Source organism: Hyposmocoma kahamanoa, unplaced genomic scaffold (assembly GCF_003589595.1).
Source record: "Hyposmocoma kahamanoa isolate Upper Pololo Valley unplaced genomic scaffold, ASM358959v1 88, whole genome shotgun sequence".
In the NCBI taxonomy this organism is placed as follows: domain Eukaryota; kingdom Metazoa; phylum Arthropoda; class Insecta; order Lepidoptera; family Cosmopterigidae; genus Hyposmocoma; species Hyposmocoma kahamanoa.
In genome coordinates, this window is record NW_020654466.1 from 16,993,779 (window position 1) to 17,016,262 (window position 22,484).

A 22,484-nucleotide genomic window follows, 5' to 3' on the forward strand; every position below is an offset into this window, starting at 1 on the left:
AAACCCTACTTGCAGTAGTAAATAAATAAATAACGCACTCACTCATAGTAGCACTAGGAAAACCCTGTGTCGCGGGTACCATTGGCACACAAGTACCACAAATTACACCCAAACTCACTTGAGAAATAAATGTAGGTCATACAAATATTTCTCCCTACCCGGGAATCGAACCCGGGACCAATGCGTGTCCGGACACGGAGTCAGTTTCACTAAAATATTTTGAATTTTGTTTATAATCGTCTTATAGCTCTAAAATAATTCTATAAGTACTTATTTTTTTAACCCTCCTCGATGCAAAAAAGGGAATGTTATAAATTTGCAGCATTTGTCTCTGTATCTTTGTGTCTGGATCGATCTGAATGTCAGTGTGTGACGTCGCGATGTAGCTCCCATCTGGTACGACAAATCTCAAAGCTTTTTTTGTTTAAAAAGCGTTTTTTTTATTAATCGGGATGATTCTTAGTTATAACCAAGTTATTTAAAGATCAGTTTTTTTTCACTTGCGGTAGAATTGTCAGCCATAAAATAAACGTTTACTTCCACTTTACCGATTTTTTATGCAATTACTAATACGGATTCTGTGTGAAGTTCATTTGGTGAAATTACAGGCACATGGGACTCAGATTTTTGCTATTTTAAACTCTGAGTGGCACTGCAATTGTTATGGACAGGCAGTCGCTTACCATCAGGCGCACGACTTGTTCGTCTCGTCACTTAATATTATAAAAAAATCATATAATCAAACATCAATTTGTTGCTATCTCGCGAGATAATTCCTAATTTGTCACGACGTTAAATATAATGGTAACACTACAACAAGTAAGTAAGAAAAGGTAAATCTAGTGTTAGTTAGGTACAACTTTAGCTACGATGTGTTTTGTGAAATATCTCGTTCCTATTGGTAGGTACAATAATACAGCCACACATGATCTCACGTCAAAAGTGCTTTTATCTATGAAAGTCATAGAAATAATGCACACTACATAAAACACATAAATGCACATGTATAATTTTGTAACTCTACTATTTAAGCATAAAAACGATTAATTTATTTCATAGAGTCTTTAAACATCTCTCCTGAAAAATGTGTAATTGTACAAATATACCTTATTACACTTAGGGAGCATCTGATTAAAAACTACGTCTCGAGATTCTACACTAAATTTACTGTCGTAAAATGTCAAGACTGGATTATTTTCTTCCGAAATAATTCGCAGAACTTCGACGTGGGGAAATGGAATCTGGCAAGGATATAAAAACTTGGCACTTTACGATTTGAAGCTGTTCAGATGTAAATATATTGAGCCTTATACGTACCAGACGCGAGGGGTCAAAATCGCTTTCGTAAAAAATTTGTTTGTACTTAGTAGTAGGTATTGAACAATGTGGAATTTGCTGCGTATCTTCTACATTAACGTGCCTTCTGCAAAAAACCACCCTTCACCTAATATATAAAAGCAATTCAAATATATTATTATATTGCTATATAATGCTTTAACACTTAACTTCTGAGAAATACGTATTATAAATTAAATTGTTCTTTACTATAAAAACTAAATTTAATATAATATTTTACCAACGTAGTCCTTTAGTAGCCGTAGAGTTCCTTGTGAAAGAGTTCGTCCAGGGAAGTACTGCCACCTTACCTATTTCTGCCGCCAAGCAATAATGTGAGCATTAATGCGTTCCGGGTTTGAAGTGTAAGGGTGCTGGTGAAAGTACAGAGACATTGGACTTGTTAACTTATGTATCAGGGTGACGGGCGCAGTGGCAATGCCCCTCAGATATTCAGAAAGGTCTGAGTGGCACTACAACTGTTCTGGACAGGCGTGTCGCTTATCACCAGGCCCACGACTTGTTCGTCCCGTCGCTTGATATTATAAAAAACACTATTATTCTGACATAAAATGTACACAGCCGTGGTACTACTGCGCCAGTTTGATCTACCGCCACTAAAACAGAGGCCGTGGGTTTACGTGCGAAATTTAATTTGAAATTTACCATAAGCTCTTCGATGAAGGAAAGCATCCTAATAAAACCCGCTCGTCGAAGAAGGTTCACAATCCTCGGAAAACGTGTGAAGCCCTTTGGGCCAGCGTGGCGAGTCATGGCCTAAAACCCTTGCCTGAAGGAGACCCGAGCCCAGCACTGGAATGTGTAAATGGATTGATGAGTAGGTCCCTATCTAGATCTAAGACAACCATGTGGCAAAGCAATAAATGTGAATATACTCTAGACGAGTAATTCTGATTATTTGTTTAAACATCTGCACGTCAAAGTCAAAGTCAAATAATCATTTATTCAATAGGTAAAATAAATTTACACTTCAAAAATTACATTTAAGCTACTGCTCGTTCACTACGCTGACTTCCCTAAGAACGAGCAAGAAACTCTAGGGATTGCTCTTTTCAAATAAACTTAAATGCTGTACTTTGAATCAAATTTATGTGGAATCTAGAGCCATGTCGTCCTTCCATATATCTTTATCCAACACGTAGTCTTCAATTTTGTAATATAACTTTTCTAAGTTTAAAAACAATATAAAAAATATTTTGATTAATATTTTTTATAGAGTCGTTTTTATCTTGATTAAACGAAATCGTGGTACCGTGAGTTTGAACTTAGCTCTTAGGTTAGGCTAGGTATTTTCACGGGCATATAAAATATTTGAGTAGGCCAGAGATAGCCTTAAATCCATATTTTGGAATTTAGCTGTTTTTACAAACATTGCTTTAGAATGCTAAAAATCACGCAATAGTTAGAGAAATTAAGTCCTAAGTTGATTTTAAATACTTAATTGTGATTCTCATTCATTTTAAAACGCTTTCTAATAAAAAAACCTTTTTGGCATTTATGGGTCTTTACCTCTCACCCATAGATATAAAAAAAACTATTCCAAACAAGTCCAAGTACGCCACTAGTCTCATACACGTCGAAAAAGCTAATGAACATCAGCGGCAATTATAAATGATACGTGCTCTCCACAAAACCTGATTCATAAAGTAACATCGTATCGTTATTATTATTTAGAAAGCATTTCGAAATTTCTGACTGCCCGTATAAAGTCCATATATCATCATACATTAACTACGTTTTCAATTTAAGCGTCCTACTCCTGTCTTCATTCAAAAAAACGCCTTGTGCACAACACGTAGGGGATAATTTTCCAAGATAAAAGTCTTCATAGAGATTAAGTGCAAAGTAACATGAGAGCTTAGAGGATAATGGAGTAGAATCACATTGTGTCGTTCTGATAATACCTCTTATATTCCATCCATTGATTCAGTGCTGCCATTGAGTGAATGCTTTGGCAATTGTTCCATGACCTAAACACGGTAACAAGACTTCTTTTCACTCAGATTTCATAATTAAGCGATCACAATCAAGTATTATAACTTTTAAATACCAGTTTCTATAGCAAATGTACTACATTCATAATACCACTTTTTTATGATACTGTAGCGTATGGCGCTGGCTGGTTTATTTTATATTTAGAATTGTATAAAAAAATAGAAGGTTGTTGTCAAATGGACATCGAGAGAGTTCTGGACAAATTTTCAAACCGAACGCTCACAGTGAATCTTTAATTATGAATATATTCCTCATTTATTATTAAATAGTACCTCTCTCTACGCTACAACCACGGCTACGCTCCCATAATACCAAGTGACGGGACGAACAAGTCGTGTGCTTGCCTTGCAATGCACTCAGAGCTTTAAATCGCAAAGATCTAAGGGGCACTTACACTACACCCGTCACCCTAAGACATAAGTTGATAAGTCTCTAGTAATTTCACCAGCACCGTTACGCTTCAAAACTGAAACGCAGTAATGCTACTGCTTGGCGGCAGAAATAGCTAAGGTGGCAGTACTTCCCTGGACGAACTCTTCAACAGGACTTTCAAAAGGAGCTCTACTGCTACTCAATTTGTGTTCTATCGAGGTAGTGATAAAGTGGTGATATTTTTTCCCTTTACACTCCATATAGTACGCTAAACAGACAAAGTAGCCTAGGCGCCCAGTTACACGAGAAGAAAGATTTCGCGCGGCCGCCCAGTTACCATGCCTTCGTGTACATTAATGGCGAATCTAAATTCTATTTATTATGCAACAACATTTAAAATCGGAAGCAACGACGGGACCACAAACACCCAGACCCGACACAATAGCCCCCTTCACACAGTCACTCTACTGCGCGTCATCAGGAGCGTACAGGATTGCGCGCGGGAAAGCCTGCATGTGCAATCGTGAGCGATTACATGTTGATTTTTTTTAATTAACGATGATTCGCGCGCGATTGCTCATGTTCGTTTTTGTTACAACGAAAAGAACGCCCGTATAAAGGCTAATAATACGCGCGCAGGGTAGACCGCGTGAAACTGGCGCGTGTTGGAATGCGCGATTGCGCGCGTGACTGAAAACGAAATAGCGCGGTCTTTACATTTTCCTTCCAACATCTTTACACGTGCACTCAATCGCGCACGATTGCTGTATCACGCGTGATGGAGTGTCTGTGTAAAGCCCGCCAATACAATATAAAAGTAGTTTTTCTTCATTGAGCCGGCCGGGGATCAAACCCGGGACCGCGTCACCATAAAAACCGGTAAGCAAGCCACTCGGCGACGGCAGAGGTCGTCAAAAAAGTAGCATGACATTTAATATCGTATATATTTTCCACACTAGAGAGGCATAAATATTTTTAATCATTTAAGTTACGTAACAGCAAATTGATTCTACATGCCTACTGCTCCAAATTAAGTCACTTCCAAAACTTAAAGCCGAACAACTTGTAATATAAAGGGCTTGAAACACTGGAAAAGTAATTGAAAGGAGTGTCTCCTTCATCTGTTTGGCACATCCCTCGTCCCGCGCCCCTGTTCCGTTTGCTTCGCGTCCTCCGGAAATATCGATTGTACCTGTTGTACCCTCTCGAAACAAAATGTCGCACCCGTGGTACGTGACTTGAATGCCAAACCATTAAGGTGCAAAATATGTATGCGATATTACCACTTTACAATATTTTTCCATTAGTACAGAAACGTCCGTCACCTAACTAGGTTGGGTTGTGTGGTTTTTAAGTACATACTAAAACGAATTATTGTTTGAATAGATTGGTAATTGAAGCTGAAATTAATGTATACAGTACTGTTGCCCGCGACTTCGACCGCGAAAAATTTTTAAATGCACTTTATAGGTATACTACCAAAACCAACGAAAAATATAAATAATAGCTTTTACCAGCGAATTTGTTCAAGGAGACGTTTGTATCAAAAAACGGATACATTTTACATTTACTTTAATACTATTCAAATAGGCAGCTTACCGACTCATTTAATTTTATATACAGGTACTCACCTAGATACTACATAATAGTAGGCAGATATAGTAAAGATACTACGTAGTAGATAGTAGATCGGTACTTTTCTTATTCCATGATATGCCTCTAAACCACTTGGTTTAGAGGCATATGACGCAAATCAGAGCACGAGTTAATAAAACAATATAAACTTTGATTGACCCATTTTTACTTTTATTATTTGCATTGAAGAATATTTATGTCATCTTTGAAGTTTGCAAATGTAAGGAATACGATTTTCTATACAAAAGATTTTATCAAAATATTTTCATTCACCATTTAAGGGTTGTTTTGAAACACCCTAAAACATGAGTATATTATTTTGTATTTAAAGTGCCCAAAACCAAGTTTGAAGCAAATCGCATCACGCGTTATAAAGTTCCCATACAAACTTAGGAATTAGAAATGGGCTACCATTTCGCCCCTATTTAGAGGTAGTTTTAAAAATTGTCATATCAGTCTTTTGCCATTTTCATTATCGAATATTCATACTAATTTTTAAGTTCAAGGAATACGAAGTTTAAGTCAAACATTTTTCAAATTCAAATTATTTATTTCCAGATATCAGGATTCATGGTGTTAGTATAATAGAGAAAAAAAAACTTACAAGCTATTGTTAGTAAGAATATTATATAACGTATTACTTTATTAATTAAAATCTTAATGTCATATACTTACGAGGCATCTCGAACAACAATAATTCCATTGTCCGTACGAAATGCCTCAGTACAGGCGCTCTGTGATCCTCTGCCACAACCCGAGGATATTTTTAACCCTTTTTTACTCTCTAAGGTGTCTAATTTCGAAAAATCCGTTCTTAGTATGCCTACATTAAATAAAAGTAACTTAATACCTAGCCTTTTGTTCTGCTGTCGGTACTATCCGAACACATATATGTATGTATTTTCTAGTATATATAGAATATATACATATATGAATCACGTAGTCACAGGTACATAATTTTGTCATGAACTTTGTTTTCGTTATTCTATTTATTTGTCATTCCTCCATTTTAATTTACTTATAAAAATAACGATATTCTACATCAAATTTTGTATTCCTCAATGTCCTACATTTCTTTTAATTTAATTTTTATTTTGAAATTGAACTAAATTAAAATCTTCCCCGTAGAAAAACTCATGTACACTCAATCTGCCAAATAAGATTACTTTTCATAAATTTACGAATTTAGATTACAATTTTATCCTCGATTGTTGTTTAACGAGATTCTCAAGTTATTTATATCAAAAAGAAATAAGAAATATTTTTTCGTGGAAAATTCATGTGGGTTCAGTATCCCCCGAAGTTATATTTTTTTCACAAGTCTAAGAATATTTTAAACAGATGTGCTACATCAGTATCTATAACTATCTGCAAGAGATTTTCTTTCTATTTCCACTTCTTGTTATCGCATATATGGCACACACTTCTTTTAGTAGCTGCAGAGCTCCTTGTGAAAGAATTCGTCCTGGGAAATACTGCCACCTTACCTATTTCTGCAGCCAAGCAGTAATGTCAGCATTATTGTGTTCCTGTTTTGAAGGGTAAGGGTGCAGGTGAAATGACAGGCACATGGGAGCCTCAGGGCAACGGGTGCAGTGGCAGGGCCCCTCAGAACTTTGCAATTTAAACCTTTAGGTGGCACTGCAACTGTTATGGACAGGCGTGTAGCTTACCATTAGGCGCACGACTTGTCGTCCCGTCACTTGATATTATAAAAAAACTGCAACGCTTGCCTTCGTAGTGAAATTATTTGCCAATCGGTGAAAGATGTACAGGAAAAGGAATGTGACACGCCGTGTCAGGAGGCTTATTTCGTGCACCTCCACTTAAAAAAATCCACTTAAATTGGGACACGATAGAAATATTGTTCCAAATCAATGAAAACTTGTTTAGAGACTTTGAAATAATATTTCAAATTCCGTTTCCTATTTTTGAAAGAAAAAACTATAATAAACATTTGTTTATAGACTTTCTATGATTTCGTTTAGTAAATAAGAAAAGCGGTCTAAATGTATTTATTACCGAGAAAATGTGAGTGAGTGATAGATAATGAAAAATTCAAAATATTTTAGTGCTAATTTGATATCAAATTGAGATCGTAGTTGCCCATAAAAGGTAAAGATGATACAACCAACCTCTGTAATTGGTCAAAAACAAAAATTTTAGAACGTATAGGAAATGAAACTATTTTTCCTGATTTAAATCGTGTGTACTTGTTTTTTCAAACAAATCAACGTTTCGGACCCTTTACAGGTCCCATGGTCACGGTTGACTGGGACCTGTGAAGGGCCCGAAACGATTTCCTATGGGTACCAATCACGAAAACCTAAGAACTTGATATTTTAGAATGTACCCAAATTAAATCCAAAAACAAGTTAAAAATATTTCAAGTCCTCAATAGATCTCAAAACTCCCTCAAATGCACTGAACAGAAAAGTGTCCTCGATTCGGCGTACCTCGTAAAAACCGCTTTGTCTTTGTCAGTCGGCAAGGAAGAAAAAGGCCGAACAACAAATCACAGAAAGCCCTTTTATAGACTTAGGAGTTAGTGTGCTCATTCCCTTATTTTCACATTTTAAATCCCACCTCTGTAGAACGGTTTTTCATTAGTAGTACAGATGAGATCAAACGTTTTAGTGTTTAACGAGCTGAATAGAGATATACTCATATTTAAGGGTTGTAAAATGGTTTATAAATAGAAGCAGTATAGCGACGTTCTTAGACCTAAGCCATGTTATAAGAATAGTACATTGTGTATTGAGGCGATAAATACATTTACGGATGTTGCAAATCGCGGGTTTTTGTTTTTTTTTAACAGATTGACAGCAATTCTTCCATAGATAATACAACTCGAACAAAAATGATATAAAAGGCACAGACATATGCAGCTACAATGTAGATATAAAATTAATAATTTCCAAATTCTATAAATACAATTCACAAAATAAATTTAATGCACAACAAATGTTTCGTTTTTTTTTCATATTTCTAGTTTATACGAAATATACGTCCAGATTTTTAAAGCATAAAAACTTTTTGCATAATCTTGACATAAATAAACCATAGGGCGATAATATAATGGAAAAGCCCATAGGCATAATATAGGATATTACGGTAGACTTTGCCTGCATGTCATGACACTGTTTACGACCAAGTGTGGCATCTGTGTAGAAAAAAACTCTTTACGGGTCCATAATTTTTGTTCTCAATAACGCTACATGTGCCATATTTTTATCACAGGAAAGCAATATAACAAGGAATAATAAGCAAGGAAACAGCAATACGTACCACATAGGAAATTAAACTATTTTTCCGGATGTAAATCGCGAATATTTGTTTTTTCAAACAAACCGACGTTTCGGGCCCTTTACAGGTCCCATGGTCACGGTAAACCGTGACCATGGGACCTGTAATACGCGGTTTTAATCCGGAAAAATAGTTTCATTTTCTTATGTGTAACAATCGCGAAAACCTAAGAACTCAATACGTACCACATGAAACAAATTATGTATATGTGAACCACACTTAAACTAGGCGCCTGGACGTCCTTTCTCAAACTTGTATCTTAAAAAGAGTGTTTAATCAGGAGATGACAAAACTTTCTAAGTATTTTAAATTGTTTGAATTTTTTTCTAAGTGTTCGATCGTTGTATTAATAATTATAACAAAGTAGTGGAGTAATTTCACAAAAAAGAATTGAATATTAATTCAATAATAATTTAAAATACAGTGAATAGCGACATCTCTAGCCGGGGCTGGTAGCTGTAAAGGTATCTAACTGGGTGACGAAATACTTTCATAGACTTCTCATAGATGGCGCTACGGCTAAAAAGTCGTGGAAAACCACATACAAAGATCCGACAAAACAAGCACAGCAAAACAAACAAGCAACACAAACACATTTGTGGGGTCCGCTGGTTCGTTCCGTGGCTAAATTGACATAGCGTCTGACACGGTTTGCTAGAAGACGTCGGTTTGAATCCGGCCGGATCGAAGGAATTTTTTGTAAGTGTTCGGATCTTTATATTAATAATTATAAGAAACTATTGGTTAATTTCACAAAAAAAATATTGAATATCAAGACAATAAAAATTTAATATATGATCAACATTGACTTACAATTATATGGACGTCGGGTCCGCGCTAAAAAGTGTCCGAACTTATAGGGCGTTTAATTCGTATACAGAGCGTCATTCACGCTTTAGTCTTCGTTTGTTTCTTCTGACAGCGAAGCAAGCAAAATTAGACAGTACTGCGATGACATTACAATTTAAATTCAACGTTTTAGCTTTTTCATATTCCTTTACATGTCACTACGTTTAAATAGGTTGACTTGGGACATTTTTTTCGTGGTTTTTGTATTAGACCCGTCGTCCATTTATTTGTAAGTCAATGATGATCAAGATAATAAAATTCTAAACACTAAGGCTAAGAACTCACGAAGCAGTTTTGACCCGCGCTTGCTGCGGTTGCGGGACAGCTGTTTTATTTCAACACTCACGATACCGCAGCAACCGTCTCCGCTGCGGGCGTGAAACGCGTCGTGAAATGTGCGACTAAATTTTGCGTACATTTCTACATTCTTCGGAGGCTGCGGTCCCGCAACCACGGCGGGAGCAAGTGAAAACCGCTCCATGAACTCTTAGCCTAACAAGTTTTAAATCTCGAATACCTTTTTTTTATATTAAGAATCAAATCTCATGTAAAATTGATAACGCGCTAAATCGCATGCAGACTCTCGTGCCGTGTTACAAACTTAATTTGCAGTTCGTAAAATTTTTTACCCACAACTTCATTCTTTAAAGTCAATGTTTAACGTTCAGTATAAACGTCGATATCGACTGCAAATGTTAGTCGGTGATACTACTTCAGAGAGGGCGTAGAACCCTCTGTTTGAAGAACGTGCTCACGTCACTTCACCCTCCGAACGAAATACAGTCTTCCACTAATATGGACTTTCGTAGCTTCAAATTAAGTGTTTCTTTGAAACATAAACAGTGTTCAATGTGTAGCCATGTGTACTTATTGGGTATGGTAATGCATTACCATTCTTTACGCAACATTGGCGTCTTTTACTATATTCAGACATTTAGATATGGTTCTTTTGCATTTTAAATTTCGTTCATTAAGGTTTTTATCACGTTTTTTATATATCTTTGTCAGCCATATTCAATAAGTATTAGTAAGACTGATACTCCTTATGCATTATATAAACAAAGTTATTTTTTTCTGTACACATCTTGCGCTTTTTTTAACACGACTTCAAAAAAAAGTAGGAGGTTATACGTTTGGCTGTTTTTGTTCGTTTTCCGATTTCTCCGTCAATGTAGACCGATTTTGAAAGTTCTTTTTTGTTTTAAAAGGTGCACTCTCGTGGTGGTCCCATTGTTAGAAGTCAGAATCTGACGAGTGGATCTCGTGGAAATCGAGAAAAATGCTCAAATTTCATGGGCATGTCAGTGTTCTCATCGCTTACTCCGTCAATTGTGGACCGATTTTACAAATTTTTTTTTCGTTTGAAAGGTTTTTATATACTCTGATGCCGACGATGCTGTTCGGGTTCGTTTCGACTATCACAAATTTAAAAAATGTTTTTCGTAAATAAAAGTCGACTTTTCACTTGACACAATACATGTTATCAACAATTCACCGTCACCATGGCAACCAGAAAGTATAAAAAAGTATAAAATGTACAAAGGAGTCTCACTAAGAAGTAAGAATCAGATGAGGCGATACCATGGGAATGTCGGTTTCTTTTTCCAATAAAAATGTTACAATTATAGCCACGCCTATTTCATTGTCAGTCATCAAACTGTAAGTTGCGTGTCAGGGCGAGAGAACTACTATATCGAAAGCACTATTATTTGTAGTCGCCATGTTGTCTGATTACCTGGTCACGTGGTCTGTTTACACAATTGCTTCAATATGAAAGATACTTCCAACAGGCAATTGAAGTAATAAATATGATAGTGCCATAGGTTGGGTAGTACTAAATTTGTCAACAACTATTTTATGCTAAGAGTCTATACGACGTCAAATGGCTTTGGTTGATTCCGCATAACAGTGAAAGTGTTGTATTAATCACTTTGGAAAAAATATATAGTGTAAAATTGGGGATATACTTACATGATTATTATACGGTGTGAAAACACGAGTCCTAAAAATTTTTGAAATAGAAAAAAATAAACTTGCCTCGAAATTTTACAAGAAAATCGCTGCATTCAATTGATACTTTACATATTTTATTTTATTGCCTTTCACGAGGTTTAAAACTATAGTGAAACAAAAACTTTATACTAAAGGTTATTACAACTTCTGCGTACTTGGATGACAAAAATCCGTGGTAGTAACCCGTTTAGCTCATGGAGGTAGTCTCAATCTGATGTTTCAAATAAAAAAATATTGTAAATGTTATTTACAAAGAGCAACCCCTAGAGTTTCTTGCTCATTCTTCTCAGGGGAATCTGCCTTACGAATGAGCGGTAGAGTTTAACCATTGTGACGATTTCAAGTGTAATAATGCTTACCTATGAAATAAAGATTATTTTGAATTTGAATTTGAATTTGAATATACCAATGATTTTCACGCATACCATACGATATACATTTTCAAATGACTCATTTCATTTGTAAAAAAATAAATTCTATAACAAAGCCAGTGTCGCTCCCGCTCGACCCAAACAAAATGAACCGTATTAGAACGGGAAAAATTTGAATTCCAGTTATTACGAGTATCGACTCTTAAATCGAAGAGTTATAAAATTTCACATACGTAATTTGTTTCATGTAGTTCGTATGGCATTCATGTGATTAAAGCACTCCGGGTATATGGTCACTTGTGCCTTTAGTATCATTATTTTTTAAGATACTAATGACGGGACGAACAAATCGTACGCCTGGTGGTAAGCGACACGCCTGTCCATAACAGTTGCAGTGACATAGAGAGCTTTCAATCACAAAGATTTGATGGACCCTGCCCGTCATCCTGAGACATAACTTGACAAGTCCCATGTGCCTGTAATTTCACCAGCACCCTACCCTTCAAAACTTCAAAACGCATAATGCTCATTTTACTGTTTGGCGGAACAAATAGGTAAGGTGGCAGTACTTTCCTGAACCGACCTCTTTCAAAAGGAGCTCTACTGCTACCTACATTTGTAATACCAAGGGCACGATCTGTGCTACGTCCAATGATTATTAGTGCATATTAATTTAATATATTACATACATAAATCGCAAATGTTATACTGAGTATCTACTATTTATATATATAATTATAAATCATTATCAACTTGTATGCAGCTTGCTGTTGTTGAAGTTATAATTTTTTATAGCATTTTTACGATAGTCGCAATTGCTTCGTAACCGCGTACATAGTAAATATTATGTAAAAACTGGTATATGGCATGCTATCAAATATTTGTTTTATTATTTCATTTACAAATTGTTTAAATTAAATTAATGTAAATTAATGAAATAGCGCAGTAATTATGTTTAATATAGAAAAGAAATAAAATATTATATCTTTGATTAAAAAATATAGGAAAAATAATCGATCGATGGTTAAGTCCAGAGGCAATCACACCAATTACCTCGTCTCAAACAAGGAATTTTCCTGTACTGTGAGTACCAGAGCAACGAAATGAACTTTGGAGCCACTATCCGGAAGACACTTATCCGTACGTTTCTACATAAGTTTTGTTTATAGTGACACTCCCTACCGACGCTTAGGGTATACGAGAACGGCACTATATCTTGTATGTGTATATCTTGTAAATAATAAAAATTAATAGCTTTTACATAGACTTCATCCGGTTCTCAATAGGCTAGTGTCTTGAGTGAGCTGCCCCAGGTGCGCGAACAGCACCCTCCCTATTGTTTAGATAGGTGCCGGAGCGGTTGGCACACTCACTTCCCGTTCTGCATTGCGCAACCTCACGGTTGCCACCGCTAAGCCGTTGACTCTGAAGTCAACTACCAAATCTCCTCTTCAGTTGCGGAGCTGCAGGAACGCTCACCTCCCGACGCCGAAGCATCTCTCCAGTTCTCAGAAACCTACACGACTTAAGGGACCGGAGGATATCTAGCTCACCCTCCACTAACATGTTGCAGTATCCTGTGATTATGTCTGGACATAGCTTCTAACTTAAAGGGCAACTCACACGCCCCGCGCGTCTCTTCGCCTTAGGCCATCGTCTAGAGCGCTACTAAGACGCGCTAGCAAGAACGCCCCGCCAACATGCCACCGGTGCAGACGAACATGTCCATCCCTACAGCTAACCACAAACCCTGGCGAGTCCATATCTATGTCCGGGTTCGCCAAAAACGCCCTTGAAGGCGTATCACTGGCGGAGGGCTTGCCTGGACGCCCGCCGTTCCCTGACCTTACCGGGGAGCCCGTAGTCTCCCTAGAACTCTCTATCTCTCGGTCGGTCGGGTCGGTAGATAGGGACAAGTACTAACTACTCTGAACACGTAGACTATGTAAATTTTAGTAGCAATAGAGCTGTTTGTGAAAGAGTGAGTCCAGGGAAGTACTGCCTTACCTCTATTTGCCGCTATGCGGTAATGTGAGCATTACTGCATTCCGGTTTCGAAGAGTAAGGATACTGGTGAAAGTACTAGCTCATGGAACTTGTCAACTTATGTCACAGGATGACAGGTGCAGTGCAGTGCGCCTCAGATCTTTGCGATTTAAAGCTCTGAGTGGCACTGCAACTGCTATGGACAGGCGTGACACTTACCATCAAGTGCACGACTTCTACGTTCCGTCACTTGGTGTCATAAAAAACCTATAGTTATAACCGCTGAACTTCCAAGGCCGTCAAGACAATTGAAGTAACGAGTATTAGGCATAAAATTAAAAAACATAGTGTGTGAAATGCCTTCTCCCTCTCCTATTTATTCGTTCATCCGTACAAATGTAACAAAGATCACGAAATTCAATTTTGTTTTGCACGAGCTGCTTGTGTCTCAAACGATGTTTGATATGTACTTATAATAACTCAACCCGAGACACACATACGCGACATACAAATGTAGCTCTTTCACGAAATAGAAAATATTTTGCTCTATACATATAAACACGCGAATTAGTGAGCTACAAAATAATAAATCATTTCACTTGTTGCCCTTTTAAATAAAAAGCACATTTATACCGCCCTCTGAGCACAAAATGGTACAACTGGGTAATTCACGTTAGTTTTCTCCATCTTATTTCGGTGGGAATTTTAATTACATAAATATTCAAGAATATTATCACAAAGTACTGTTTCATATTGGAGTGCAACATATTTCACAATAACTTACTTCAATACTTAAATAATAATCTATCTCAGTACGGAATACTAAAAAAACCGATCTCATAATTTCGTGGAATTACATCTATTTAATAAGTTTTATTGTCATCGGTTACTGCAAAATACGCTAAACCAGATTCGTCCTCTAGTATGCCACCCTTAGACGTGGAATATTTTCTCCAAATTTAAATGGGAGCACTCCTGAGGTACCTGCTACCAACAAAAAAAATCGTCAAAATCGGTCCACAAATGTATTTTTTAATTTAATTTCAAGCCGCAGTTGTTTTTTTAAGTCGGTTAATACCTACCTAATTTTGCTGGTAATTTACCAGCAAAATTAGGCACAAAAAACTAACCTGAAAATTAGCCAAGTAACATTTTTGTCTATTTTTTATAAATTGAGCTACATAAATCATCAGGATTAGAAAAAAATGGTTATCTACTTAATTTTTTGTTGAAATCTATCTCAATAATGGTTGGATATACTCTAAGCTCAACTGACATCTATAATCAGATTTTCTACTGTAAAAAAGTCATTTTTGACGTTTATTAAGTTAAAATACTATTTATCAAAGGTTCTTACGTAGTAATATACTAACCTGTGCCCTTCTTAAGGAGTTAAATCATAATAATTACTTCATAAATACCACAAAAACGACGCCATTGACTATTATTATGCCCTGCAATTCTATTAGAAGTCAACTTTTAAAAGTTACATTTAAGTTAGTTATGCCTTTATAACAAGTAATAATATTTTTTATAATTTCTCCTTACTAAATTAAAAGAGAAATTCAAGAATTTTTTAAATGGCTGATTAAAATACAACGAAAATTTCTGTATAAAATATTTTTTAAGTATATTTAACATAAATAAATTATTGAATACAAAAATATATCTGTATTATTCTTTTTATCAAAAAAACTATTTGTAAGTCAATGAGAAAAACCTAAAATTTTTTTAACTCAATTGAATTCGAATTTTGAATTTTCTGCTTGTGCCTTATATTCTTGTTATTTCGTTCTTAAGAAAATAATTTATTACACAAAAAATTACTTATTAAACAATATGTTGTTTTGTATAATCAAATTGTCTGCAACAATTCAAATAAAACCCTTGGTATAGGACCCACACTCCTGTACTATGGTACAAGAGACAATAAAATTAAATAGAACACAAAAACATTTTATTAAATTTTATCAACTTCTGCTGTCTTGATACTTTCGCCAATTCTATGAAATGATCCTTAGAAGAAACTGAGTCGTAATCGACTAAGTCAAATTTGTTTTCACAAAAAAGACCTCAGTAACTAAGTAATAAGGACCTAATATAAAGGCACCAAAATATAAAGATTATAGTATCCCTTTATGTTCTATGATTTCGGATTTTCCCGTACTGTCCCAGTTAAAAAAAACACACTGTATATGCCTTTTATTTCGCATATTTATAAATAGGCGATCTTTATTGAACATTTACGTTTTTTTGTTTTTTTTGTATTGAACGTTAGTGGAGATCTTTATTGAACTCAGTTTCCCTACCTCATGGGTAATGATTGTCAATATACCTATATTTTAACAGCAGTAGAGCTCCTTGAGAAAGAATTCGCTCAGAAAACTATTGCCACCTTATCTATTTCTGCCGCCAAGCAGTAATGTAAGCATCATTGCGTTTCGGTTTTGAACGGTAAGGATGCTGAAATTACGTGCACATGGGACTTGTCAACTTGTCTCAGAGTGACGGGCGCAGAGGCAGTGCCACTCAGATCTTTGTTATTTAAGGCTCGAAGTGTCACTGCAAATGTTATGGACGACTACCTCCGTGGTTGAGTGGTTTTCATGGTGTCGCCATTTCTAAGGTTCCAGGTGCGATCCCTGGCCGCGTCCATGTAGAAAAACAAACTTTTTTTTAAATGTCTCGGGTTTGGATTTTTGTTATTTAACGTACACACACGTACACACTACACATAGCCCCACATTAGGGAAACCCTGTGTCGCGGATGCCATGGACATACACATAGACTACAACAAATTACACCCAAACTCTCAAGATAAATAAATGTAGGCCTTACAAATATTTCTCTCGGCCCGGGAATCGAACCTGGGCAGAGGTCCCGTGGCAGTCCGTCATGGTAACCGTTCGGCCACGAAGGCAGTTAATTATTCAGGAATTCTGTAACACAAGTGTTTTAGTTACTTATTTTGGGATCTGAGAAACGCATGTGATGTTGTCTAATGTAATATGTACAAGTATCTACAGTCAAGGAAACTATGTAAATTACACAGTCCATAGTAATTTCAACATGAAGACGAAATACGAACATGGCACAATTCAATCTATTCTTGGAATCTAGCAGATGCAAACATACGTTAAGGCTTTGTAACGCGTATGTGAATGCGAGTCGTTAGGCAGAGTGGTGCCCTACTGGCCTTTGATGCTAGCGTGGAGTTACGGTTATGCAGGGAGAATGTAGGTTCTGAACTTTGAAGAATGGATTGACTTGCTTGTATTTTTTTTTTTGATCCGACCCAAAAAGAGGGGAGTTATTTTGTAGTAGTAGAGACCCTTGTGAAAGAGTTCGTCCAGTGAAATCACCTAACTGAGTGAGCATTACTGCGTTCCTGTTTGTTAAGGGTAACGGTGCTAGTGAAATTACAGACACATGGGACTTGTCAAGTTAGGTCTCAGGGTGACGAGCGCAGTGCCAGTTATCCTTAAGATCTTTGCAATTTAAAGCTCTGAGTGGCACAATAAGTTTTATGAACAAGCGCGTCGGTGAGCATCTGGTCTACGACTTGTTCGTCCCGTCACTTGGTCTTATAATAATCGCAGTACAGAGTACTAAAAAAACCGACCTCAAAAGTACGTGGAATTACGTTTATTTGCTAAGTTTTATTGAAATATCCTTCAATTCGCCACTTCCATTAACATTCCTTAAAATCGGTTCTCACTACTCAAAATATATTGAGAGAAAAACTCCTTGAATTGGAGAAATAGCAAAATCAACCACTAAAATAATTGCTCCTTAAGTAAAATTTAGGTGCTATTTATAAAAATCTTCATGCGTGAACAGCCACCCTTAGAAGTGGATGATTTTCTTCAAAATGAAATAGGACCACTATGGAAGTACCTCCTTTCCATCAAAAAAAGAATCATGAAAATCGGTTCACAAATACCCGAGTTATCGCGTAACACACATACATAAAAAAAAAAACAAAAAACATACAGTCGAATTGAGAACCTCCTCCATTTTGAAGTCGGTTAAAAAACAAGTTATACATTTGATGCCTACTCGTTTACAAGTTACACAGATAGTCTGCTATCTGTGTAACTAAGCAAATTGTATGCCATAAAATTGGAAATACGTACTGACCCAACAATATTATATAAAACCTTCTAGACGTACGTACACGATAAATGATTTCATTTGATTGGATTAAGGAAATTAAACTATTTTTCCGGATTTAAATCGCGTATATTTGTTTTATCAAACAAACCGACGTTTCGGGCCCTTTACAGGTCCCATGGTCACGGTTGACATGTCCACCGTGACCACGTCCACTGTGACCGTGAATAGTTTCATGTCCTATGTGTAACAATCGCGAAAACCTAAGAACTTGATTGGATTTGTTAAGATTCGATACTACCTCAGCTCGAATTCAATTTTTTCCCCTACTAATACGGTTCATTTTGCTTGGATCGAGCACCAGGGACACTGGCTTTATTTCAAAATTAATTTTTTTGCAAACGAAATTAAAGTCATCTGAAAAATGTATATCGTATACTATACGTGTTCTATTTAATTCAGTTGATATAAAAATAAATCATTGGTACATGTAAAGTAGTGAAGACAGCGGTTTTGTTGTAAAAATTCGAGGTAAGTTTATGTTTTTTTTCTATCGTGAACATTTTTAGGAATCTTGTTTTCACACTGTATAGTAATCAGCGTATATCCTCAATTTTACTATATATTTTTTCCAAAGAGATTGATTCAACGCTTCCACTTTAATGCGGAATCAACCAAAGCCATTTGAGGTTATATAGACTCTTCAGCGTTTTTTTTTTTTGGAGGCTATTTTAATCGGTATGGTTCTCATCAAACATCAGTCAAGAGTAATTCAATCATAAAATAAATATTACTTTTATTCCACTTGTCAGATCGACTTGCAATTTAATATACGATGGAAATCCGTTGATATTACAATAAAATGGTAATCCTGATGGTGTAACCAGGACAGCCAGCGGACTTCCCAACTACTCACAGCAGAACAATCGTGTTTCGACAGGAAATTCCTTAAGTTGGTAATTGGTGTAGTTGTCAGGTATTGTATGTTATCATGACACAGAAACTTTTTTCCTGAAAAACACACACGCATGCACACACACACACATACACACTCGACTCATCACCACATTGTTTACTATAATAGCGTATTTACTTTTAATTACAAAAAAAGCCGAATTATATAGGGTGGGAACCTAGAAAACTGTAACACAGGTCTAGTTTCCTTGTACCTTGTAGTAAGTACTTCTAGCTTAATTTATGTTATTATTATATTATTGTTATTATTATTACTTTTACAATAGCAATGAAACAGATAGTTAGAAAATGGATTGGCTTTCTTGTTCATGGGACTCTAGCCCCATGAACAAGAATGCAACATTGGGTGGTGTGAGTGTGTAGTAAAATGCGTGTAATGTCTGCCTTGTAGTAATTATTACCAGCTGTAACGGTAAAAGAAACATTATCGTCAGAAAAACATGTCGAAGAAGGTTAACAAAAACTCAAACAGCAAACAAAGACTTTTGATGTTCAACGTTACACGCGAGCTCTGCTTTACCTAAAGAAGTGAACACAGTGTAGATACCTACTTATGAAATCACGGCATCGGTAATTGGCTGGAATAAATTTGACCTCAATCTCAATTGGATTTAGGTCTATTACCGAATAAATCGGCTCATTATTCTGTATGCAAAAAAATCGTTGGTATACTAATTAGAGATGTTGTATTGATAACGGAATATGTTAATTTGTATTATTTTTAACCGACTTCAAAAAAGGAGGAAGTTCTCAATTCGTATGTATTTTTTTGTGTGTATGTTACGCGATAACTTCGGCAATTTGCGAATTTAAAAAAAAAAGAAAAACCATTAAAAAAAGTCCCATGCGCCTGTAATTTCGCCAGCTCTCTTACCCTGCAAAACCGGAATGCAGTAATGCCTATTTATTGCTTGGCGGTAGAAATAGCGAGGTCTAGCGCAGACACCTGCTTTTACGGGCCCTGTGACGTCACATGAGCTCCGCTGTTTCGATCTTCATGATTAGGTATCGAAAATCATCACATTTTTCGTTTATTATTTCTACGAAAGATAATGAAAAATATACCAAATTATCGAAATTAATACCATTCACAGATAAAATTTCGTACCGTCAATCAATCGTTTCTAAATTGTTTCGGGTAGTATTCGGGGTTAAGCCCCCGTATTTAATTTTGTTATTCTGGTACTCGTAATAAAGGAAGTTCCCTAGTAGTAGAGACCAGGAAATTAATTGGTGTGGTAGTTTGATACATTGCTATCATTATCCTCTTTGTAGTAATTCTTCTTTGGAACAGATACGAGTGCGCCATGCTTGACACATTAAAATTTAAGCTTCTTATCATAACTGGCATAGAGTTAAAATTAACGTAACTATACTTACTATACGTATACTTTAACCTCTTTAATATTTTATTTTAACCCCATTAATATACTTTCACCAAATATATTTTGAAAGCCACTTCGCATAAAAAGCTCAAGGGAAAACTGCGAAACGAAAAAACCTTAGAAAGGGACCGGAGTGGTGTTTGCTTCATTAAATTTAAAAAGATATTTACTCCAGCAGAGAATCGGGCCAGAATTTCCTAAATAAGTACCGAAAATCTTATTAAACAAGTGAAAAAGAACAATAATAGAGCAAAAAGAAATAAGGCAACCAATGATGGCAATATGAAACGCAATTTCCTTTTGTCGTTAATACAAGAGGCCTTATGGAGCATTTCCTTCGCTAAATATTTCCTGTATAGTATTTCTCCATATTTCTCAATAAATTATATTATTATTGCACAATTAAACTCAATATTACACAGAAAGTACACAAATTTTTCTAATTATTTCAGGAATATGATTTGATTTTTCTCGAAAGTGGTGCTTCTTAATCATGATAAAAAAATTATTTATTTCAAATCATTTCAAAATCGACAAATAAAAATAAAGCAAAAAAGGTAAAACTCTGTTTTTCGAAACAGCAACTAAATAAGTATTGATTAATTATCTTAACACAAGGAGGCAAAAAGCATAAGACTATAATATAATACCCTAAAATATTATGTATGTTTGTGTGGGAAAAATGAAAATTTTTACAAATCGGATCGAAGCAATTTTTTCTGAGTACTGAACGTCTTTGTATTAATGATTACAACAAACTAGTGGAGTAATTTCACAAAAAATATTTGAATATCAATTCAATAAAAGTTTATTACAAATCTGCAAAAAAAAAACCAAAATTAAAATGACTGACTGTGGAAAACAGCAATTAAATGTTGATTAATATCTTATATTCATGAATGTTTTAACACAAGGCGGCACCTGCCCTTATAAATTATTCGGGACCCCACTTCGGGACCTATCCCTTTGTTTCATAGTACTTTTAACGACCTTTATATATATCTTATGTCTGTGCAAAATCCTGCACATCTTTAAGATTAAATAAGTTAAAATACATATTTAATTACCGTCTTATGATACAAAACATCTATCTGTACTTCAATATTGAAAATGTTTACAACATAATATTTGGTAATTGTAAGAGTAAAACCTGAAAAAACTAAATGCAGAAAATGTTAGGAGCCATTTTCTTTTTGAATTCAGTTTTTAAACAACAAATAGCAAAAGAGATGATGTAAACAGCCAATCCACATCTGACGCTTGATCGATATTGTCCTTGACATTAAAACGAACGCTACTCATATTCGAATTACGAATAAAACATACCTTGATATCACCACTTCACAGGCACAAATCCACTCACAGAGCAATTAAAAATTTAGAGTACACAAAGTCACAGACTGTTTCCGTAGTTGTTTGTACGTAGCGGTGACGGCGCGGCGTAGTCGACTGGTCGCTACGAGGTCGTAGCGGTCGACATAGGACGCACGATGAAACTGACTGGTCGCCCCGCTCCCGTCCTCGCGGACACGGATTCGCTACGTATGTAGAGTAGTCAAAATGATCAGAGATGGCGTGAAACTACTTCTACATAATTATAATGCTTTTGTTACAAATATTCTTTTCATTACGATTCTCAGAGCGATTTGCTGAATGTACAACAGGTACATTTCCTTTTTTGTCGAAATATAATTTATCATGTTACATTGTTACCACCCTTTACGCACATACAATAAATATTATCTATCAATTACATTAAGGTTTGTTTTACTATACACAAGCTGAAAATATGAATCGAAGTATGATCTCTCATGACAACGTTATATAACACCCCTTTTTAAAGAATTCACGTAAAACCAAGACCACTATCAGCACATGAGCCTGTACGACATGGACAACATGAATAAAAAAACTAAAACCGCAGCATCTATCTCTCTTAATGTACTCTACACAACAAGGAGTATCCTAATGCGCATGCGCGGAGTGACGTCAGCGCGTCCCTCACCACACCGCGTCCCCTCCTCTCAAAGAGAACGCGCGTCCAAACACAACACACCGCTGATAAATACTACTCGACACCTTCCAAGATTTCCTTTACATCAATGGAGGATTATTCTGAGAAACCAA

The 22,484-nt window shown here is 35.9% G+C and overlaps 1 long non-coding RNA gene across 1 annotated transcript in view; it reads right to left on the bottom strand.

Annotated features, from left to right (window-relative positions):
• The window catches only part of LOC113235824, a 180,516-nt gene extending 158,702 nt beyond the window's left edge, over nucleotides 1-21,814 (bottom strand). The window contains exon 1 of the long non-coding RNA XR_003310893.1: nucleotides 21,684-21,814. This is a non-coding gene — a long non-coding RNA (uncharacterized LOC113235824). The remainder of the gene's footprint in view (nucleotides 1-21,683) is intronic.
• Between the last annotated feature and the right edge of the window lie 670 nt (nucleotides 21,815-22,484).